General features: G+C 36.1%; 1 pseudogene; it reads right to left on the bottom strand.

Annotated features, from left to right (window-relative positions):
• Positions 1 to 3,279: 3,279 nt before the first annotated feature.
• LOC114733085 (putative disease resistance protein RGA1) lies at positions 3,280 to 21,347 on the bottom strand (annotated as a pseudogene).
• Between the last annotated feature and the right edge of the window lie 626 nt (positions 21,348 to 21,973).

Consider the following 21,973-nt stretch of genomic DNA (forward strand, 5'->3'; position numbering starts at 1 on the left):
GGTCCATATCTTCGCTTTAAAGCAAAGCAACCACTAACACGAAAATGTTGCCATGATGTGAGACTCTTTACTGAGTCTGGAAGTGATGCCAAAGAAGTGCAGCAAGAGAGGTAAAGAGACAGCAATAACGTGAGATTTCTAATGGACTCTGGAAGTGATACCAAAGAAGTGCAGCCAGAGAGGTCAAGAGACTGCAATGATGTGAGATTTCCGATGGACACTAGAAGTGATGCCAAAGAAGTGCAGCCAGAGAGGTAAAGAAACTGCAATGATGTGAGATTTCCGATGGACTCCGGAAGTGATGCCAAAGAAGTGCAGCCAGAGGGGGAAAGAGACTGCAATGATGTGAGATTTCTGATAGACTCTGAAAGTGATGCCAAAGAAGTGCAGCCAGAGAGGTAAAGAAACTGCAATGATTTGAGATTTCTGATGGGCTCGGAAAGTGATGCCAAAGAAGTGTAGCCAAAGAGGTAAAGAGACTGCAATGATGTGAGATTTCCAATGGACTCCGGAAGTGATGCCAAAGAAGTGCAGCCAGAGAGATCAAAAGACTGCAATGATGTGAGATTTATGATGGACTCATGAAGCGATGCCAAAGAAGTGCAGCCAGAGAGGTCAAGATACTGCAATGATGTGAGATTTCTGATGGACTCCGGAAGTGATGCCAAAGAAGTGCAGCCAGAGAGGTAAAGAGACAGCAATAACGTGAGATTTCTAATGGACTCTGGAAGTGATACCAAAGAAGTGCAGCCAGAGAGGTCAAGAGACTGCAATGATGTGAGATTTCCGATGGACACCGGAAGTGATGCCAAAGAAGTGCAGCCAGAGAGGTAAAGAAACTGCAATGATGTGAGATTTTCGATGGACTCCGGAAGTGATGCCAAAGAAGTGCAGCCAGAGAGGGAAAGAGACTGCAATGATGTGAGATTTCTGATGGACTCTGGAAGTGATGCCAAAGAAGTGCAGCCAGAGAGGTAAAGAAACTGCAATGATTTGAGATTTCTGATGGGCTCGGAAAGTGATGCCAAAGAAGTGCAGCCAAAGAGGTAAAGAGACTGCAATGATGTGAGATTTCCAATGGACTCCGGAAGTGATGCCAAAGAAGTGCAGCCAGAGAGATCAAAAGACTGCAATGATGTGAGATTTGTGATGGACTCATGAAGCGATGCCAAAGAAGTGCAGCCAGAGAGGTCAAGATACTGCAATGATGTGAGATTTTCGATGGACTCCGGAAGTGATGCCAAAGAAGTGCAGCCAGAGAGGGAAAGAGACTGCAATGATGTGAGATTTCTGATGGACTCCGAAAGTGATGCCAAAGAAGTGCAGCCAGAGAGGTAAAGAAACTGCAATGATTTGAGATTTCTGATGGGCTCGGAAAGTGATGCCAAAGAAGTGCAGCCAAAGAGGTAAAGAGACTGCAATGATGTGAGATTTCCAATGGACTCCGGAAGTGATGCCAAAGAAGTGCAGCCAGAGAGATCAAAAGACTGCAATGATGTGAGATTTGTGATGGACTCATGAAGCGATGCCAAAGAAGTGCAGCCAGAGAGGTCAAGATATTGCAATGATGTGAGATTTCTGATGGACTCCGGAAGTGATGCCAAAGAAGTGCAGCCAGAGAGGTCAAGAGACTGTAATGATGTGAGATTTCTGATGGACTCCAAAAGTGATGCCAAAGAAGTGCATCCAGAGAGGTAAATAAACTGCAATGATATGAGATTTCCGATGGACTCATGAGGTGATGCCAAAGAAGTGCAGTGAGAGAGGTAAAGAGACTGCAATGATGTGAGATTTCTAATGGGCTCGGGAAGTGATGCCAAAGAAGTGCAGCCAGAGAGGTTAAGAAACTGCAATGATGTGAGATTTCCGATAGGCTCGGGAAGTGATGCCAAAGAAGTGCAGCCAGAGAGGGAAAGAGACTGCAATGATATGAGATTTCCGATGGGCTCGGGAAGTGATGCCAAAGAAGTGCAGCCAGAGAGGTAAAGAGACTGGAATGATGTGAGATTTCCGATGTGCTCGGGAAGTGATGCCAAAGAAGTGCAGCAAGAGAGGTGAAGAAACTGCAATGATGTGAGATTTCCGATGTGCTCGGGAAGTGATGCCAAAGAAGTGCAGCAAGAGAGGTGAAGAGACTGCAATGATGTGAGATTTCCGATGGGCTCGGGAAGTGATGCCAAAGAAGTGCAACCAGAGAGGTGAAGAGACTGCAATGATGTGAGATTTTCGATGGGCTTCGAAAGTGATGCTAAAAAAGTGCAGCAAGAGAGGTGAAGAGACTGCAATGATGTGAGATTTCCGATGGGCTCCAGAAGTGATGCCAAAGAAGTGCAGCCAGGGAGCTGAAGAGACTGCAATGATGTGAGATTTTCGATGGGCTCGGGAAGTAATGCCAAAGAAGTGCTGCAAGAGAGGTCAAGAGACCGTAATGATGTGAGATTTCTTATGGGCTCGGGAAGTGATGCCAAAGAAGTGCAGCTAGAGAGGTCAAGAGATGGCAATGATGTGAGATTTCCGATAGACTCATGAAGTGATGCCAAAGAAGTGCAGTCAAAGAGGTAAAAAGACTATAATGATGTGAGATTTCCAGTAGACTCCAAAAGTAATGCCAAAGAAGTGCAGCGAGAGAGGTCAAGAGACTGCAATGATGTGAGATTTCCGATGGACTCCGGAAGTGATGCCAAAGAAGTGCAGCTAGAGAGGTGAAGAGACTGCAATGATGTGAGATTTTTGATGGACTCCGAAAGTGATACCAAAGAAGTGCAGCCAAAGAGGTCAAGAGACTGCAATGATGTGAGATTTCCGATGGACTCCGGAAGTGATGCCAAAGAAGTGCAACCAGAGAGGTTAAGAGACTGCAATGATGTGAGATTTCTGATGGACTCCGGAAGTGATGCCAAAGAAGTGCAACCAGAGAGGTCAAGAGACTGCAATGATGTGATATTTCTGATGGACTCTGGAAGTGATGCCAAAGAAGTGCAGCCAGACAGGTCAAGAAACTGCAATGATGTGAGATTTCTGATGGACTCTGGAAGTGATGCCAAAGAATTGCAGCCAGAGATGTTAAGAGATTGCAATGATGTGAGATTTCTGATGGACTCTGGAAGTGATTCCAAAGATGTGCAGCCAGAGAGGTAAAGAGATTGTAATGATCTGAGATTTCCAATGGATTTTGGAAGTGATGCCAAAGATAAACAACTATTAAGTTTTAGGGTCAACAAGTTATACAACTTGGTGATTCCTCGTGGGAGCTTCTTAAGTTTACGATTCCTACTTAAATCAAGATATCTTAAATGCTTCAAGTCTCCGATACTCTCTAAAATTTTCAACTCTTGATCTACAAGAACCAATACACATAAGTGCGTTGGAAGTGATGTTGTAGGCCTGCAAATTAGATTAAAAACTCTTGCTGAAGACTGACTCAAGATAAAATCCAAATGTCCTTGTATGAACAAAATTGTTCTCATTCTTTTGGTGTTGGCATTACCAAGTGAAAACTTGCAGGCACCATGAAAATGACTTGACATATGACGAATCCCATCACCAAATTTCTCTTCTTCTATTTTTTCACTTGTGACAATGTAACACTCATTTTTAGTGACTGATTGTGCTAGATCATGTATGAGGTCATGCATCTTGCACGACCATATGTCACCAGAATCATTTTCCTTCACATCTTGAAACAAGCACCTCGACAACAACTGCCTGAAATACTCATCACCAACATCTTCCAAGAGTCTATTTTTATCCAAGAGTTGAATGAACCCCTCAGCTATCCATAGCTGAATTAGTGTTTCTCTCTCAATCTTGTAATCTTTTGGAAACAAAGAGCAAAATGCAAAACAATTTTTCAAATAGAAGGGAAGATGATCATAACTAAGTTTAAGGATAGAAAAAATATTATCATTCTCATAATCTATATTTGCAAGTTCACTGTCCCTGAAAGATGACCACTCACTCACTTCTTTGTTAAACAATAAGCTACCAATGGTTCTTATTGCAAGCGGAACTCCATGACATTTTCTCACAATATCCCTTCCAATCCATACCAATTTGTGATCAGCAGGTTCTTGCCCGTCCCGAAAGGCCACTCTGCAAAATAGCTCCCAAGAGTTATCTTTATCCAAATCCTTTTAAGGAAAGAGGTGGATTTGTGCCCATTTTATCCGCCACTTCCGTACTCCATGTAGTGACAATGATCATACTTCCTTTTCTTCCATCTTTGAACAAGTTTTCTAATTTAAGCCATTCCCCACGATTCTTAATATTCCAAACATCATCTAACATGAGCAGAAAACGTTTGTCCTTAATTTTATGTCTTAATAGCTCGAGGGCACCATCAGATGTTTCCTTCTTAATGATCTTTTGAGCTAACGAGTTATTGGAAAGTTGATGGGATTCATCAGACACGCAAACCCACATCATAGGCTCAAAATGATTTTTATCAGCCACATCATTATACACTTGTTGAGCAAGTGTCGTCTTTCCCAATCCTCCGATCCCAACTATGGGAATCACTGAGACATCATTTTTAATATCAGAGCTTAAAAGGGTACTAACAAGATGCATTCTTTCCTCATCTCTCCCGACAACATCTTGTTCGCTCACATCTGGGCCGGTTCGTCTCCATTCACAAGACTCATTCGAAGTGCTCGAAGAGCTCTCATGCAATTGAAGTGGATTCTTCTCATCATAAATCTCGTCTAGTTTCTTCCTAATTGCCCCAATCTTACAACCCATCTTATGAGCACAAACAAGTCGGTTTGATTTGGAGAAGAATATGCGTACCTCCTTCGCCATTTTATCTTTGGTCATCACTTCCCTTGCTAACTCCTCAGCATAGTAGGCATCCAACAAGTCTTCGGCATCAAGCAACATACCTCTCAGCTTTTGTAGCCAATCATTGATCGCTTCCGTTTTCGTGGCCTTTCTCTCAGCGTCACGAAGCACGGCTTTAATTGCAGTGACTTTCCTCTTCATAGTCTCCAAATCATCTTGGAAGTTGCAAAGAAGGTCAAGCTCTTTAGCAGCTGAGCCTAGTAGCCTAATGACATTCTCAGCAAGGGCTTCCATTGATGATCGATGGGAAACTCAAATGGGGTGTGAATGATGAGGAGAGTAATTGTAATAAACACACCTCTAACTGAATACAATTTGTGTAATAGTCAGAGAAATAACAAGAAACTACAATGCTTACATCATAATATGGAGAGTTTCAGCAATTACACCTCAAAAATTAGAATAAGAGAACCAATAGTCTCAGATAGAGGATTAATACAGACAGTAAGGAAGAAGGCCGCGTGCAAAGAGAAGTAGTTAGAGAGCAAGTTAGATATCTTGACTAGTTTTAATAAGGAGTTTCTTTTTCCCCCCCAAACCGAGGCTTGTTTTTGCATCTCAAAAAAAAAAAAAAAAGAACTTAGATAACCTCTCCACATTTTTATAGTCCATTTCCTTCCACTTGTTTAATCCACAAACTTCATCAAATTGAAAATTTTTTGATCCAAGATATAAGAGGTTGACAAAATAATTAATTATAGTCTTTCACTTTTATCTCTTATTGTAAGGAGAAGACAGAATTTTAAATGCATGAGAGGGGGACGAGAGAATTTTTCAATTACTATCACATTCTTTAGTAAAAATAAGATGAGTAAATTTTATCAATTTAAAATAGATTTAATGACTTAATTAATATTTCTTGATTTTTATAAATTGGTTACTAATATCTTATATATTGAAATGGAAAAAGTATGTCAGTTGTCATTACTGTAAAAGGATCAGTAGAACAAATTCTATCAATCACAGTGTTCATCCTAAATGACCTTCACTTGTGACTCTTTAAGATAATTTAATAATAAGAAAACATCAACTCCAATGTTTTGTGCAATAGCTTTTTTTTTTCTTTTGAGTAAAAGACAAAATGATATTAAGATAATAACAACAATTACATAGTTTCAATAGTACATATGTATATATGTATAGCATGACCAGGCCTTTGAAGTGCCGGCATCAATTTAATAACCACTTTAATAAGAATAAAATTAAAAAATTTAATTTAATGTATTTTTATATGTGAATATTTATTACAAGTGACAATTATAATGAGTAACGGAATGCTATGTAGCAAGCAACATTAGAAAAAAAATGCCAGGGTAGAGTGAAAAGTGGCGTGGGGTGAAATGGACCCTAGTCTGTGGTCTTATCCTTTGGCGTCAATGTGAAGTAGACAATACATTCAATTTAGCACCTTTAGGGTTAACTGGAGTAGTTCAACCTCAAGTGCTTTCGAGGTTTAAAAGCATCCATCCTCCTTTTGAATCGGCAGGAGAAGATTTACTGGTCTGGAAAGGTTCCATCAATGGCCTTTTTAGCATGAAAAGTGCTTATTATTTGATTGAGGCAAACCCTCAACCTCTATATAGCCCCGTCTATAAATGTATTTGGAAGTGGAGTGGAGCAGAAAGGATCCGTGTCTTTTTATGGAGAGTCTTTCATGGTAGGTTACCTACAAACCTATGGCGTAGTAAATGGTCTCAGTGTTCCCCATTGTGCTCACATTGTCTGAATGAAGAAGAGAGTATTTTACATGTGCTCAGAGATTGTGAATATGGGAAGACTGGGTGGAACTCATTTGTGGATCAGAAGCACAAGAGCAGATTTTTTACAGCATCTCTTAAAGATTGGGTGGCGCTTAATCTGCAGGAAAATCTTAAGGGGTATTTGGATAGAAACCAAACCATGATTTCAGAAGTGTTTTTACGGTTTACGAGGTAAATATGTGGAGGAGTTTGTCTCGTTTTGCGGAAAAGTGCTTCTGAAACCATGGTTTTCATATTGCCAAACACCCCCTTAGTGTCAATGAAAATGAAGATTGGAAGCTAATATGGGGAGTTGCTATTTGGAAGCTTTGGCTCTGGAGAAATGAAGCAGTTTTTGATAAAAATTTTGTCAAACCACCTGATCCTGCGTTAACTATTAGTTACTATAGGAGGAAGTTTGTCTGTAGTGCAGAACCAGTGAATTTTAACAATGTGCCTCAGGAAACGAATGAGGACAGGGTTTGGCATCCACCAAAGGAAGGTTGGGTCAAAGTGAATGTAGATGGGGCAGTCACGAAAACCTCTAAACAAGCAAGATGTGGAGGTATTATAAGAGATCACGAGGAGAAGTGGATAGTAGGATTCTCCTATCAGATTGGATCTTGCAGTGTTATAGAAGCGGAATGTTGGGCTATCTTCAAAGGCCTCAAATTAGCATGGGATTTTGGTTTTAAGAAGGTCGTTCTGGAATCGGATGCAAAAAATGTGGTAGACCATTTTGCTCACCCGAAGACCAGTCAGTGTTGCAGCCTATTAGTAATGCAAATACAAGAGCTTCTGAAGTTTGATTGGGAAGTCAATATTCATTTTAGTACGAGAGGTACTAATAGTGTAGCTGATGCTCTAGCAAAAAAGGGGATATCAACTTCTTCCTACTTTGATAATTGCCCGATGGATCTTAGGAGCATGGTGGACAAGGAAGCTTTGGGATTTAATCCTCCTTGAGCCTCTTTTTGTTCTGTTTCCTTTGTACCAAAAAAAAAAATTTAGCACCTTTTTTTGGTCCTGACATTCAATTTATTACTCGCCTCCATCAATCATTTCGTGATAAAGGCTGGACAATAATGAGTGCAGCAGATGGACACAGGTGCATGCATGTGCTTGTGGGGCTGAAAGGGCTGGACGGCACTCCCAGTAATAAAGATGCATACCGATGGCAGAATTTCAAACTACTTGCGTGCTAACTCAGCCTTGGATTCTTGTGGAAAAAAGAAAAAAAAATGGTAAATAAAAATTTTAAAAATAAAAAAATTATAAATAAAAACTCGTATTAATTTTGATAATAATTTAATAATTTTTTTTGAATTGGTCTCTGTACCCAATTCTTTAATTTTTAGGATTTTTTGTGATTTTTTTAAAAAATCAATGGTTCAAATTTTATTAGAAAATCCCGCTAAAAGAATCTAAAGTACTAAATCCTAAATCAGTAATTCCTACAAATTTCACAAATTATTCTTACATTTCTTTCTTCTTTATCTTTTTCAATGAAAATTAAATATGACTAAAAAAAACAGAGAAAATAATAAAAAAAATTTTAAATTTTGAAATCTTAAATTAGTGATATACTACAAAAATATGTTGTTATTTACTTTTCAAATGTCATCAATTATTATTAAAATACAATAGACAAGACTAATTTGTAATTTTAAATTTTAAAAATATTTTTTTTAAGATTCTCTCGTTAAAAAATGATCATTAATAAATAATTTGTATTTAAGATAAAAAAACTTATTTATATTAAAAAACTTATTTATATGTAACTTATAATAAGCAGTGATATAGACTAGATAGGCAACTTTCTGAAAGTTTAATGTATTTTTTAATTACAAGTAACAATTATAATAAGTTACCGGGAAGGCAAGTAATGTGAAGGAGAGTGAAAAGTGGCATGGGGTGAAATGGACCCTAAGAAGTGTTTGACAACTCTCAAAATCACTTTTGAAAAGTACTTTTCTGCGAAACGAAGTAAATTTTTTCATATATTTATTTTGTAAACTGTAAAAACACTTTTGAAACCATAGTTTAGTTTCCATCCAAACACACCCTAATCTTTAGTCTTATCCTTTGGCGTCAATGTGAAGGAGACAAGACATTCAATTTAGAATTTTTTTTTTAAGTTGATCTAGTTGATAAGGAGTCAATTTATAATTCATAATGTCGTGGGTTTGAATCCTGCTACCAATATGAGGACCTTATTAATAGGTGATCTGTAAGCATCTCTGTAAGTGTTCTTTGAGTCTGAAAGCATACTTTGGTTCTGATAAGCTTTTGATACCCAACTCATCTAAATTTTTTTTTTTTTGCACCCAAAAAAAATTTAATACTCTTGTTTTTTTTTTCCGGCATGACGTTCAATTTGGTAGTCTACCAGTCTCCCTCAATAATTTCGTCAAATTTTAATGAATTGGCTGGACAATAATGAGGGTGGTAGATGATGGAAAGAGGTGCATGCATGTGCTTGTTGGCCTGAAAGGGTTGGACAGCACTACCAGTAATAAAGATGCATACCTGTAACAGAATTTCAAACCACTTGCGTACTAAGTCAGCCTTGGATTCTCTTGGGGAAAAAAAGAAAAAGAAAAATGGTGAATAAAAACTTTAAAAACTTAGGAAAAATAACAAATATAAACCCTCTAATATGTGAAATTACTATTTAGGTTTCTTAATTTAGAAAATGGCCTAGAAGACCCCATTTCATATTGTAAATATGTGATCTTGATGAAATGTCTGAAATGCCTCTCAGTTTTTTGAAAAGAAAAAAACCTATCCGCGCGCTCTCTCTACCCCAGTTGCAATAACTTCCCTCCACTCTCTCCATTCTCTACACTCTGTTCATTTTTGCGTAGGAAGTTGCTTCTATTTTGTAGTAACAATATTGGTGAGAGGAGTATTATGTGAGAGAAGAGTGTATTTGTTGTAGGAGAAGCGAACGGAGTAGCAATCAAGTAATGATTTGTCGACATTATCAAAGGCAAAGGAGGAGGTAGAGGCATCGTCGCACATTCGGTGGCCGTCATGTGTGGTTATCAAAGTTAGCAGTGGCATTTAGCGACAAAATATGGTAGTAAGTTTGATGCTTTGGTTTGGTTGTGTTGGTTGCTGCATGTGTGATACACTAAGGAGAGGGAATGCGTTTAGGGCACGAAAGTATATAAATATATATTTCTGTCAAATAAGTTGTGATTGATTGGTAAAAAATGCTTATCTGTGGAAGAACATATACGAATGGGTTTGGGTGGGAAGGGAATGACAAGATCAGTTAGGAGGATGATAGAATTAGTTTGGAAAATAACGACAAAGGAATGGATAAAATGCAAATTGAATTGGTTAAGTGTAAATTGAATTGAAAAGGTGTTAAACTGTTTGTCTGGTTTAAAATGACAACATGAAAGCAGGTATTTAACAAGGTCACTGAGAAAAATATAAAGTATGCTGAAATTACAATTGTGAAGTTAAGAGTAAGAAGCTTGGTAAGAGGATTGACAAGTTGATACTATAAAATAAAAATTATGAAATTGAGAAGTTGGTAATAGGAAATAATAAATTTAATATAGTGAATAACAAGTTATTAAGTAGTTGTGAATAAGAAGGTTGTCATGGGGTCCTAACAAGTTAACAATAAGAAGTGACAAGTTTAAAATTGACAATAACAAGTTGAGAATAACAAAACCGACCACAATAATTAGAGAACTTTATAATCTGAAATAACAAGTTGATAATTGTAAATGACAAGTCAATAATTAGAAATAACAAGCATGCGAAGTAGTTAAAAATAACAAGTTTAGTTTGAGGAATTCATAATTTATTTATAGCAAATTACACCTATAGCAGAAGTTCAAACTACTTGCGTGCTAACTCGGCTTTGGATTCTCACGAGGGGAAAAAAACAAACAACAAAGATCTTAAAAATAAAAAAATTATAAATAAGAACTTGTTATAATATTAGTATTGATTTTGAAAATAATTTAATAATTTTTTTGAATCGGTTTCCATGTGTAAATTTTTAATTTTTAGCGTCTTTTTTATATTTTTTTAAAAAAAATCAATGGTTTAAATTTTATTAGAAAATCCCACTAAAGAATTCAAAATAACAAAATCCTAAATCAGTAATTCCTACAATTATGCGTTGTCATTTATAAGTTGAATATAGACAAAACTTGTTAAAGTCTGACAATCATAATTTAAGATTTAATAATTTTCAGATTTTTTTGTGAGATTTTCCTAATTTTATGTTTTATAATTTTTATTTTAAACATGAATATATAAAATTAAAAAGTAAAATACTCTAACATCACTTACATTTTGTCCTAATTATACATACCTCCCTTCTATTTTGAAAACATATACTTAAGTCCAAACCACTAACTCTAGTAAGAATATTCTAAAAAATATTTTTAATTAAAATTTAGGTTGAATTATTTTTTATTTACTGATTTACCTTTCATAATACTAAATCTCTAAATTTTGACTAAAACTATTTTGAAAAATTTAAGAATTTTCCTTTAGCTTAATTTTATTTTTTATTTTTATAAATAGTTATTTATTTAACGTTTTGTCATATTGGGATAGAAAATTAAGTAATTTAGCTAATATAATCATTAAAAAATTTATATGAAAATTTTATTAATTCTTTAAATAAATATATAACTGGTCAAATAAGTTATAAATGTTTGCAAAAAAAATTTTTGTTCAAAATTGAATGCTTTTAAAATAGTTTCTAGCGATTTAAAAGAAATCTAAATAAATAAGTTTCAATATGTTATGAAGAATAAAAATTACGTAATTCTATTATATAATCAAAATTTGTAAATTCTATAATATATTAAGAAGTTTGAAAATACATAGGTTATAAATATTTTTTTTTGTTTTATCAAAATTATTTTTTGACATATATAAATGTTTAAATAATGTTTATGTTAGGGATATTTTGGTTAAAATAGAAGTTTATAACTCAAACTTGATGATTAACTAACGGTTGGATAGATAGAAATGAAATCTCAAATATATAAAGAAGGTTTGTTTAAAATATATTTTAATTTTAAGAGAAATTTATATACATTTTTAAAATAGAGAAAAGATTTATGTAATTTAGATAAAATAAAGAGGTGATCAATATATTTTATTTAAAATTAAACTGTTAAAATTTGACATGTAAGTTCGTAACTGCGGTACTGATCAAATCAAAAAATTTTAATTTATAAAAATAATATAATAATAATTTTATAAAATGCTAAATTTGAGCCATATATTTTTTTTTATCTAAATGTAAAAATGAGATTTTGAGTGAAAAATGAAAAATAAAAAAGGGAGGATCTGCTTTCCTTAACTGAACAATACTTCTACTCCAGTCACTTGTAACATATTAAGTAATGCATTAAATTAAATGGATAAATTTTTTTAAAATTAGTTTTATTAAAATTTTCTCTATTTCTTTTTATTTGGAAATCATTTTTTATGTTTCTTTCTTTAATGAAAATTAAATAAAAATAGACTTAGAAAACAATGATTAAATGCACCCGTGAGTTACATTATTACTTAGCATAAAAACTACCGTTACAAGCAATTCATACCAAGGGTAACTGTTGCAAAAACTGTTTCCGCCGAAGAAAAGTCACGCAACACGGTCCTGTTTTAAGAGAATCTTGAATTACACACTCCAATCTTATTATAAAATTTAAGTTTAGAAAAGAGGTGCTTCATTTTATAAATTTTAATTTGAATTTATTTTAATATTTAATGTATTTATATTTTTAATTTCGTTTTTAATTAATTATTTTGAATTTTTTTTGGCCAATAACTGTATGTTGCATTAATAAGAAAAGGAGGCTGACTTATTTATGAGAGGGAGAGAGATGGCTTGATAAATATTTTAATTATTTATTTTCTCTTTTTAGCTATATTCTTTTTCGGTATATTTCTTTCATATATAATTCGCCAAAGTTTTCTATCTTTTTCTTTGCATTTACAAACAATTCTCGCATCTCTATCTTTTATTTTTTTCCTATTTTTAATAAGAATTAAATAATAATAAAATGAAAAAATGATCTAATTCCTTTAAGCAGTACTTGAAGATTCCTAATATGATAATAAGCATCAAATCCAATAAGGATATTTTTCTTAGGGAGATCACTACTAAGAACTTTCATCTATAGAACACATCCTGAAAAAAATTGAATACCAATCTTCCTTCGAGTAGTCCATTCAATCTTGAATGTTTTTGAATCAGCAATAAAAAAGGATTGATCACAAGGGATCCATGCTTCAGATGGAAGTATGGTTTAACTTTTTTAACAAAATGAAATCCTAATTCTTTGGCTAATTAGATTAATGTTCTTTAATTAACTTATCAACAATCTCTGATATGATAGACTCAATGATCCAAGTTATTATCCCAGGTTACAGGGAGGAGAGATAATCTTAAACATAGGCAAGAAAGAGGAGAGAAGTTTTCAATCAATGTCACATTCTTTAGTAAAGATAAAAATAAGTAAATTTTATTAATTTAACATATATTTAATGATTTAACTAACATTTTTTTAATTTGTGTAAATTGACTAGAAAACGTCTTATATTTTGAAATTAAGAAAATATGTTAGTAGTCACTACTGATTAAGAATCGCATTGTTCATCCACACAGACTCCGATGCTTTGTGCAAAGGCATATACCGAGCGCAGAAAACAGGTGCATGCATGTGCTTGCGGTGGTGAAGGGGGTGGACGGTAATAAAGATGCATATGGCAGAACTTTAAACTATAGAAGTGAAAACCCGGCTTTGTATTCCCTCCCCTTTTTTTTTTCTCTTCATAATCTCATAACAAAAAAAATCGATTGGTCAAATTTTATTTTATAAAATTATTATTCTAAACACAAATATTTAAAATTAAACTGTTAAAATTTCACATGCACAATTTATAACTGCGGTACAGAATAAATAGAAAATTTTAATTTATAAAAATATTATAAGAACAGTTGTATAAAATATTGAACCTGAGATATCTATTTTTGACTTAAAGGTAGAAATGAAATTTTGAGAAGAAAAGGAGGAAAAAAGAGAGAGGAGAATATGCTTCCACTAACTCAACAATACTGAAATTTTGATCCTTAATATTATCTTGGATTCTTAATATAAGATCTCCTTAATTAATTTGACAAAACTAAAAGAGTTAAAACAAATGAATTTTAACAAACGAATTTTATCTTAAATATAAATTATTTATTAATGATCATTTTTAACAAACGAATTTTTTTAAAAATATTTTTTAAAATTTAAAATTACAAATCAGTCTTGTTTATTATATTTTAATAATAATTAATAACATTTGAAAAGTAAATTAATTACTTGTAAAGGTAGCTTTTATGCTAAATAATAATATAACTCACTCGCGCATTTAATCATTGTTTCTTAATTTTATTTTTCTAATTTTCATTGAAGAGAGAAACATAAAATTGATTTCTAAATAAAAAGAAATAGAGCACTTAATGTGTTACAAGTGACTAGGGTAGAAGTATTGTCGAGTCAGTGAAAACAGATCCTCCCTTTTTTCTTTTTCATTTTTCGCTCAAAATCTCATTTTTACATTTAGATCAAAAAATAGATGGCGTAAATTTAACATTTTATAAAATTATTATTATAATATTATTTTGGGGAAATTGCAAATAAAGACCCCCCAATATATAAAATGGCAATCAGGGACCCTGAATTTGAGAAATTGCTGCAGAGGATCCGGTCCCAATTTGCAATTATGAAATGTGTGTTAAATGGCTGAAATGCCCCTCACTCATTTGAAAAAAAAAAAAAAAAAAACCTGTCCGCGCTCTCCTTCCCCCCAAAACGCGCGATAACTTCCTTTGTATATCCCCCCGGCCATTCTTTGCGGTCTGCTGTGTTTATTTGTGCGCAAGAGTTTGTTTCCATTTTGCGGCGAGAGGAGTATTGTGTGAGAGAAGAGTGTATTTGCTGTGGGAGAGGAGAACGGAGTCGTGCTGCAATAGTGATCTATCGGCATTATCAAAGGCAAGGGAGGAGGTAGAGGCATCGTGACAGTCGTGTGTGGTTATCAAAGTTAACAGCGGCATTTGGCGACAAAATCTGGTGGTAAGTTTCAAGCTTTGGTTTGTTTGTGTTTGTTGCTGCCTGTGTGATACATTAACGAGAGGGAAGGGAATGCGTTTAGGGCAGGAACGTATATATATGTTTTTTCTGTTGAATATGCTGTGACTGATTGGCGAAAAATGGTTATCTGTGGAAGAAGATGGGCGAATGGGTTTCGATGGGAAGGGAATTAGAAGATTAGTTAGGAGGATGACAAGATTAGTTTGGGAAATGACGACACTTGAATGGGTAAAGTGCAAATTGAATTGGTTAACTATTAATTGATCTAAAGAGATGTTAAAGTGATAGTGTTGTTTAAAATGACAAAATTGAAGTAGGGGGATTGACAAGTTGATAATGCAAAATAAGAATGTGTAATTGACAAGTTGGTAATAGAAAATAACAAGTTGAATATAATGAATAACAAGTTATTGAGCAGTTGGGAATAAGAAGGTTGCCATGGGTTCCTAACAAGTTAACAATAGGAAATGACAAGTTTAAAAATGACAATAAGAAGTTGGGAATAAGAAAGGCGATTATGACAAATGGAGAACTTTATAATGTAAAATAACTAGTTGATAATTGTAAATGACAAGTTAATGATGAGAAATAACAAGCATGAGAAGTAGTTGAGAATAACAAGTTTACTTTGAGAAATTAACAACTTGCTTATATGAAATTACAAGTTCATGTTTCGAAATAAGAAGTCAATGGTGGTGATGTAAGAAGGCTGTTGGTTACAGAATAGGTTGTTAACAGAGGTGATAGTTAGTTAGTAAATGTGGTTGTGAAGGATTGTATGTTGAATATTTTGCAGGAAGAGGAAGATGGCATCAGAAGGAGCCTCTGGATCAAAAAAGGCACACAACGGTTGGTTGTTATTCAGAAGTGAGTTTATGGCCACAATAGCTGACCCTGACATGATAGCCAAACAAAAAAGAGATGCTGCGTCAAATGCATGGAAAGCTCTGGCCGCTGAAGAGAAGATGAGGTACACCGAGGAGGTGAAGAAAAGAAGGCCACAAAAGGGAGAAGAGGAGAAAAAGAAACATGTCCCATCATTTCTAACTCGGGTGTCCCTGAAGGGATTAAGAAAATTACTGCACTTTGTGAACAATAATGAAGACTTAAGGGAGGGTGTTGAGAGGATGGGCTTCGGGAGGCTGTTGAAGGTTGAATTAAAGAGACTACCCCGTGATCTCATCGTGACCATGCTGAGATCATATGACCCGCCAACGCATCAATTTACAATCAGGGGCAAATCAGAGGAAATAGGAGCAGAAGATGTTGAGCAACTACTAGGAATCCGTCACGGTGGGGAGGAGGTGAAAACTAAAGTTGATGAGAGTGATGCTACGTATCAGGAGTTGAGAAATGAATATCGGAAAGTGTCATTCAGCAAAATACTAAAAGACATTGTTTCAGGGGAGGAGGATCACAGATTCGAGTTTTTATTTGTGCTATACACCCTGGGTACTTTTCTATGTCCGAATTCAAGCTCAGAAGTGAGTGAGAAGTTGGTTAGAGTCATGCGCTGCACAATGGATGACTTTGGAAAGTATGATTGGGCTACCTATATTATAAAGGACCTCTGGAAAGAAATGGGAGACTATGTCAAAGGGTACAGGCGGGGCAATGAAGGGCAGGGGAGCAGCACTGTTGGTGGCTGCATATACTTACTTCTGGTATTACTATTTTATTTGTCATTGTGTTTGCATTTGATTACCGATGTGCATAACGTTAATGTTGTATATATGTGGAAGGAGAAAGATGAAGTAAGCAGTGAAGATGGAGACAGTCATGGGAAGGGCGACACAGAGAATGACAGCGACAATGAAGAGATGGAGGAAGAGGGTCAAGGGGATGGTGATGACAGGAGCGAAGGGGAGAGGGAATACAAGGGTGATGCAGAGGGTGACATACCTGCAGCCAGTCCCCCTAGGGAAGTGTCACCCACCATTGAAGGTGATGAGGCAGAAGGTCACTCACCGATGGAGGTATCCCCCTTGGCCATTGTTGAATATGTTGGGCCTGATCCAGAACCTGTATCTGTGGAGGCACAACAACTAAGGAGATCTACTAGGGTTCGGTTCAGCAAGATCAAGTCTCCTTGGTTGGAGTTGAAGGCACAATCAAGAGTGAAGAGGCCTATAGAGCCCAAGGATATTTTTTTCAACTTAGTCAGCCGAGCTGTCAAAGGTGATGAGGGTGAGATGTAAGTGAAAATCTTTGCTTATGTGATCTTATTTGTTGACTACATGTTAACATAACACATCTAGTAACTCACTTGAATATGTTTCAGTCCTTTGATCAGAATGTTTGATGAAGACATCCCCCGACGGTTGTTGCATTCGCTTGGTGGAAATAACAGGGTGAGTAACCGAGTGATGTCGTTGGTCTGTAAGGCTTTGGTGCAAGAGCAGCAGGCAGTTGAAGGCCGAGTTAGGAGGCATATATTTGATGCAGACTTCATGGTGAGGTTTCTGTATTACTAATAGGCTTTGTTGATTTACAAGATTGGAAATGAAAATGACAGAATAAAATGTGTTACAGTGAATAAGAACTTGGTTTTCTGCATTTCACAGGCCATGATGACCCATGATCCAGCTCGTTGGGATCCTAACCAGCATGCACGACAAATACTTCCGCATTATGTTGGCTACAACATAGGTGACTGTGACTTGATTCTGGGTCCTACTCTAGTTGGGGAGCATTAGTTCTGTTTTGCATTCGAACCAAAGACCCAAAAGTTTAATGTCCTTGATTCCATGCGAGCAAGTTTACAGCGTAAGAAGACCACCTCCAAGCAGAAGAAGGCAGCCACATATGACTCCCAAGAAATGGCCATCACCGGATGTGTAAGATGTTACTGACCTGTGCATGTTAGATAGGGAAATGACAGTTTTATATTATTATCCTTTTGATGAATATGGCATATGTGCAGAGGGATCGGTTTGAAGACATACTTCATATGGTCAGACCAGATTTTAGTGATAACTTGGAAATTGTCTGGCCTGATGTACCATAGCAGAAAAATTTGTGAGTGTCTACACCCTACTCATGTGATATGTTATTTGGCTGTGTTGGTTTGAGGAGCTGAAACTGTTAGGGTGGTGTTGTGGGCAGGAGGGACTGTGGTGTGCATGTGCTCATATGGCTCAAGAAATGGGAGCCTGATGTTTCCCTTGAATATACCAAGGTATTGACATTACCTTATTTATTGTGCAATCAAGAGTGACCACGTGTGACTTGTTTGGTGGTAAACTTGTTGTGCAGGCTGATGTGTCCTCTTTTCGGCGCGAGCTGATGTGGTGGCTGGTGAACCATGATGACAATGAATGCCGTCAGAAGGTGTATGATCTTATCTTACAACCAGAGAAGGGCCAAATGACCAAGAACAGGAGAACGTCTTTATAGAGAGCATTTAAATTAGGCTGTGACTTTTACTAACTTTGTCAATTGATTCATTTGTTGAAATTGTATACCAATTATTGTAATGGTTATGATATGCTTGGATTGATGGTATAACAGCACTTATATTTGGAATGACAAATTTCCCTTTAGTCAGGCCAAATGGCCAATGACAAGTTTAGTACGGGTAACGACAAGTTCATTATGGCCAATGACAACTTGTGAAAAGGTTTTCATACAAATTTGTGATTCTGTATTAAAGGTGGCTAAATTTGCACATTGATTCACGGAATGAGAGGTTGACAAAGGAAAATGACAAGTTGACAATGCCAAATCACTAGTTCCCAAGATGTTTTCATGCAAGGGAAAATTTTTGTTCCAATTAGTGGAATTCCACTTACGACAATCATGGAATGACAGGTTCACTAAGGAAATTGACAAGTTGACTAGTGAAACTTACAAGTTCCCATAAGGTTTTCGTGAAACCGAGATTGTCTGTTGAGATGAGTGGATTCCCACTTATGATAATCACGGAATGACAAGTTCACTAAGGAAATTGACAAGTTGACTTGGAAAATTTACAAGTTCTGATAAAGTTTTCATGAAACCGAGATTGTCTGTTGAAATTAGTGGATTCCCACTTATGATAGTCACGGAATGACAAGTTCACTAAGGAAATTGACAAGTTGACTTGGGAAATTTACAAGTTCCGATAAAGTTTTCATGAAACCGAGATTCTTTGTTGAAATTAGTGGATTCCCACTTACGATAATCATAGAATGACAAGTTCACAAACGAAAGTGACAAGTTCACTATCGAAAATTACAAGTTCGAATAATGTTTTCATAAAATGACTGGATTTTCACTACTGGTGAACACAAAGTTACAACTTCAGAAAGGGAAATGACAAGTTTATTATGGAAAATGACAATTTCCCAGAAGGTTTTAATACATTTTCATACTTTTGAAGACAGTGATTACATTGCACATTTCCAAGAGCAACCACTTCTAATCAACGCAGAATGACAAGTTGACATTGCCAAATGACAACTTTACTATGCCACATGACAAGTTCCTATAAGGTTTTGACACATTTCATTTTCTGACAGCAACCACTTCTGATAAACATGGAATGACAACTTCATATTGCCAAATGACAACTTTACTATGCCACATGACAAGTTCCTATAAGGTTTTGATACATTCCGTTTTCTGACAACAACCACTTTTGATAAACACGGAATGACAACTTCATATTGCCAAATGACAACTTTACTATGCCACATGACAAGTTCCTATAAGGTTTTGACACATTTCGTTTTCTGACAGCAACCACTTCTGATAAACACGGAATGACAACTTCATATTGTCAAATGACAACTTTACTATGCCACATGACAAGTTCCTATAAGGTTTTGACACATTTCATTTTCTGACAGCAACCACTTCTGATAAACAGGAATGACAACTTCATATTGCCAAATGACAACTTTACTATGCCACACGACAAGTTCCTATAAGGTTTTGACACATTTCGTTTTCTGACAGCAATCACTTCTGATAAACACGGAATGACAACTTCATATTGCCAAATGACAACTTTACTATGCCACATGACAAGTTCCTATAAGGTTTTGACACATTTCGTTTTCTGACAGCAACCACTTCTGATAAACACGGAATTACACTTTGCACATTTCTGACCGCAACCACTTCTGATGAACATGAAATTACAAGTGCACAAAAGCAAATGACAACTTAACTATGCAAAATAACAAGAAGTGACAAGTTCTGATTTCTTTCACAGCAACAAGTTCTTTACAACATTCAATGACAAGTGCACATTAACTTACATCTTCCACTTAATGTCCCTTTGTCCCAAACATAGAAGTAACAAAAAATATATGTGCACATCTACTAACATCCTGCTCCTAAAAAAATTAAGAAGGATGAACCCTATATGTGCCAAAAAAATTAGTTGTCCCATTTGTAAGTGGAAGTCAACTAGTGTTAGGATTTTTGCATGTCCTCTTTGTATGTCCAGGATGAAGACATCTAGTGCAATGATATATTTTTTTGTTGTGGAATTGTGATTCCTTTCCATTTCTTCTTGGTCTTCCAGAAGGCCTAGCAGTGATTGGGGGTAAAAGCAAGGGTTGAGCAGTAAGATTCTCAAACGTATAGTCATTCAGGTGAGGCATATCAATTGTCACCACTGGAACCATGCTCCGGGCATAGATTTTTTCTTGGGATGAACGTTTGTAACACTCTTCAACATAATCATAAACGTTTCCCCCTATGGTCTTAATGGCTGCACAAGCATGTGAGTATGGAATCCCTAACATTTGCCAAGTTCCACAGCTACATTTGTGTAGGCCAAGGTCCACTCTTTGGTCTCCACGTGATGTGTGCACGCATATTCTTCCCCCTCCATAATTCTCACAGTGCATGTACCTACCGAAATACACATGCTCCAATACTTTTGCCTCTATTTTTGGCCCAACGCAATTACTCCACTTAGTCATTGCTGCATATGATGCATGCATCTTTCTTGCTACTTTCTCCCGGTGCTCATGGATCATTTGGGCCACGTTATGCTTCCTCTCCCTTACCATCCAAGCATTAAAAGATTCAGCTAAATTAGTTGTTATGTTGTCCCACCTTCTATATGGGAACTTGCTCAATGCCCACCTATCCACATCACCTTGATTGATAACCCACTCATATAACTCATGAGACATGGTTCTGAGATCATCCAGCGCATGATCAAACTCATCCGCAAGTCTTGCATAAGCCACTTTATCCAGTACCTTTAATGCATCTTCCTTTGAATTTTCACTTGTCCTTCTCCGACCTCTGTTTAATTTCATATATTCAGAGCTAAAGTTCTCCTTCACATGCCTATAACAGTATGCATGCCTTTCACCCCCAAATATTACTTGCACAGCACCAATTATAGAATTATGTCTATCTGACACAATAGTCAGTTGCATTGAACCAACTATTTGTTTAATCTTGTGAAAAAACCACGTCCAGTCATCAAGATTCTCTCCCTTCACCACTGCTATTGCAAACGGCAACATCTCATTATCCGCATCATATGCCGAAGCTGACAGTAACGTCCCCTTATATGGACCACTTAAATGAGTACCATCAACATATAATATAGGCCTTGCACCGTTCAAAAAACCCTCAACACATGCACCGTATGCAATGAACACACGCTCAAATCTATTACCAATGGAGGCCCATTCAGCAACCGTTTTGTCATCAGTTTCCTTCAACCTTTCACATAACCATGGTATTAACATATAGGACTGTTCCGGTTTCCCATGTATTTCTTCTATTGCCTTTTCCTTTGCTCTATATGCCTGACAATATGTAAGCCTCACACCATACTCCCTCTCCAACATCTTTCTTATCTCAGTGGGTCGTTTTTCAGCATGGTCCCTTATCTCTTCAACTATTACTGATGATGTCAACGCAGCACTCCCACCATAAGTCACAATCAAATTGTCTTGGGCTGAATGAATGTGCTTATTGCAAAATGTAGTCACACGTAATAGATAACTGTTCTTTCCAACAGCATTTGCACATATCTTCCAAGGACACCCTTTTACTTTACACCTCACATTCATCTTCTCCTTACTATTCCTGATATATCTCGCTGCAAACTTCTCTGCAATACTGAACCTGTACACAGCTTCCCTAAAAGCAACAGCATGTGAAACATATTGGCCCACTCCTACAAACACTCCTGCCCATTTCGTACAATTCATCTCGCCCGTCAGTCTTCCCTGACTCTCTGAACCACTACACTTGCTTCTCTGACTTGATCCACCTCCTTCAAAAGTTAGGTATTCAACTCCA

The sequence above is a fragment of the Neltuma alba genome, unplaced genomic scaffold (genome assembly GCF_004799145.2).
Source record: "Neltuma alba isolate B1F8T4 unplaced genomic scaffold, ASM479914v2 tig00012964_pilon, whole genome shotgun sequence".
Taxonomy (NCBI): domain Eukaryota; kingdom Viridiplantae; phylum Streptophyta; class Magnoliopsida; order Fabales; family Fabaceae; genus Neltuma; species Neltuma alba.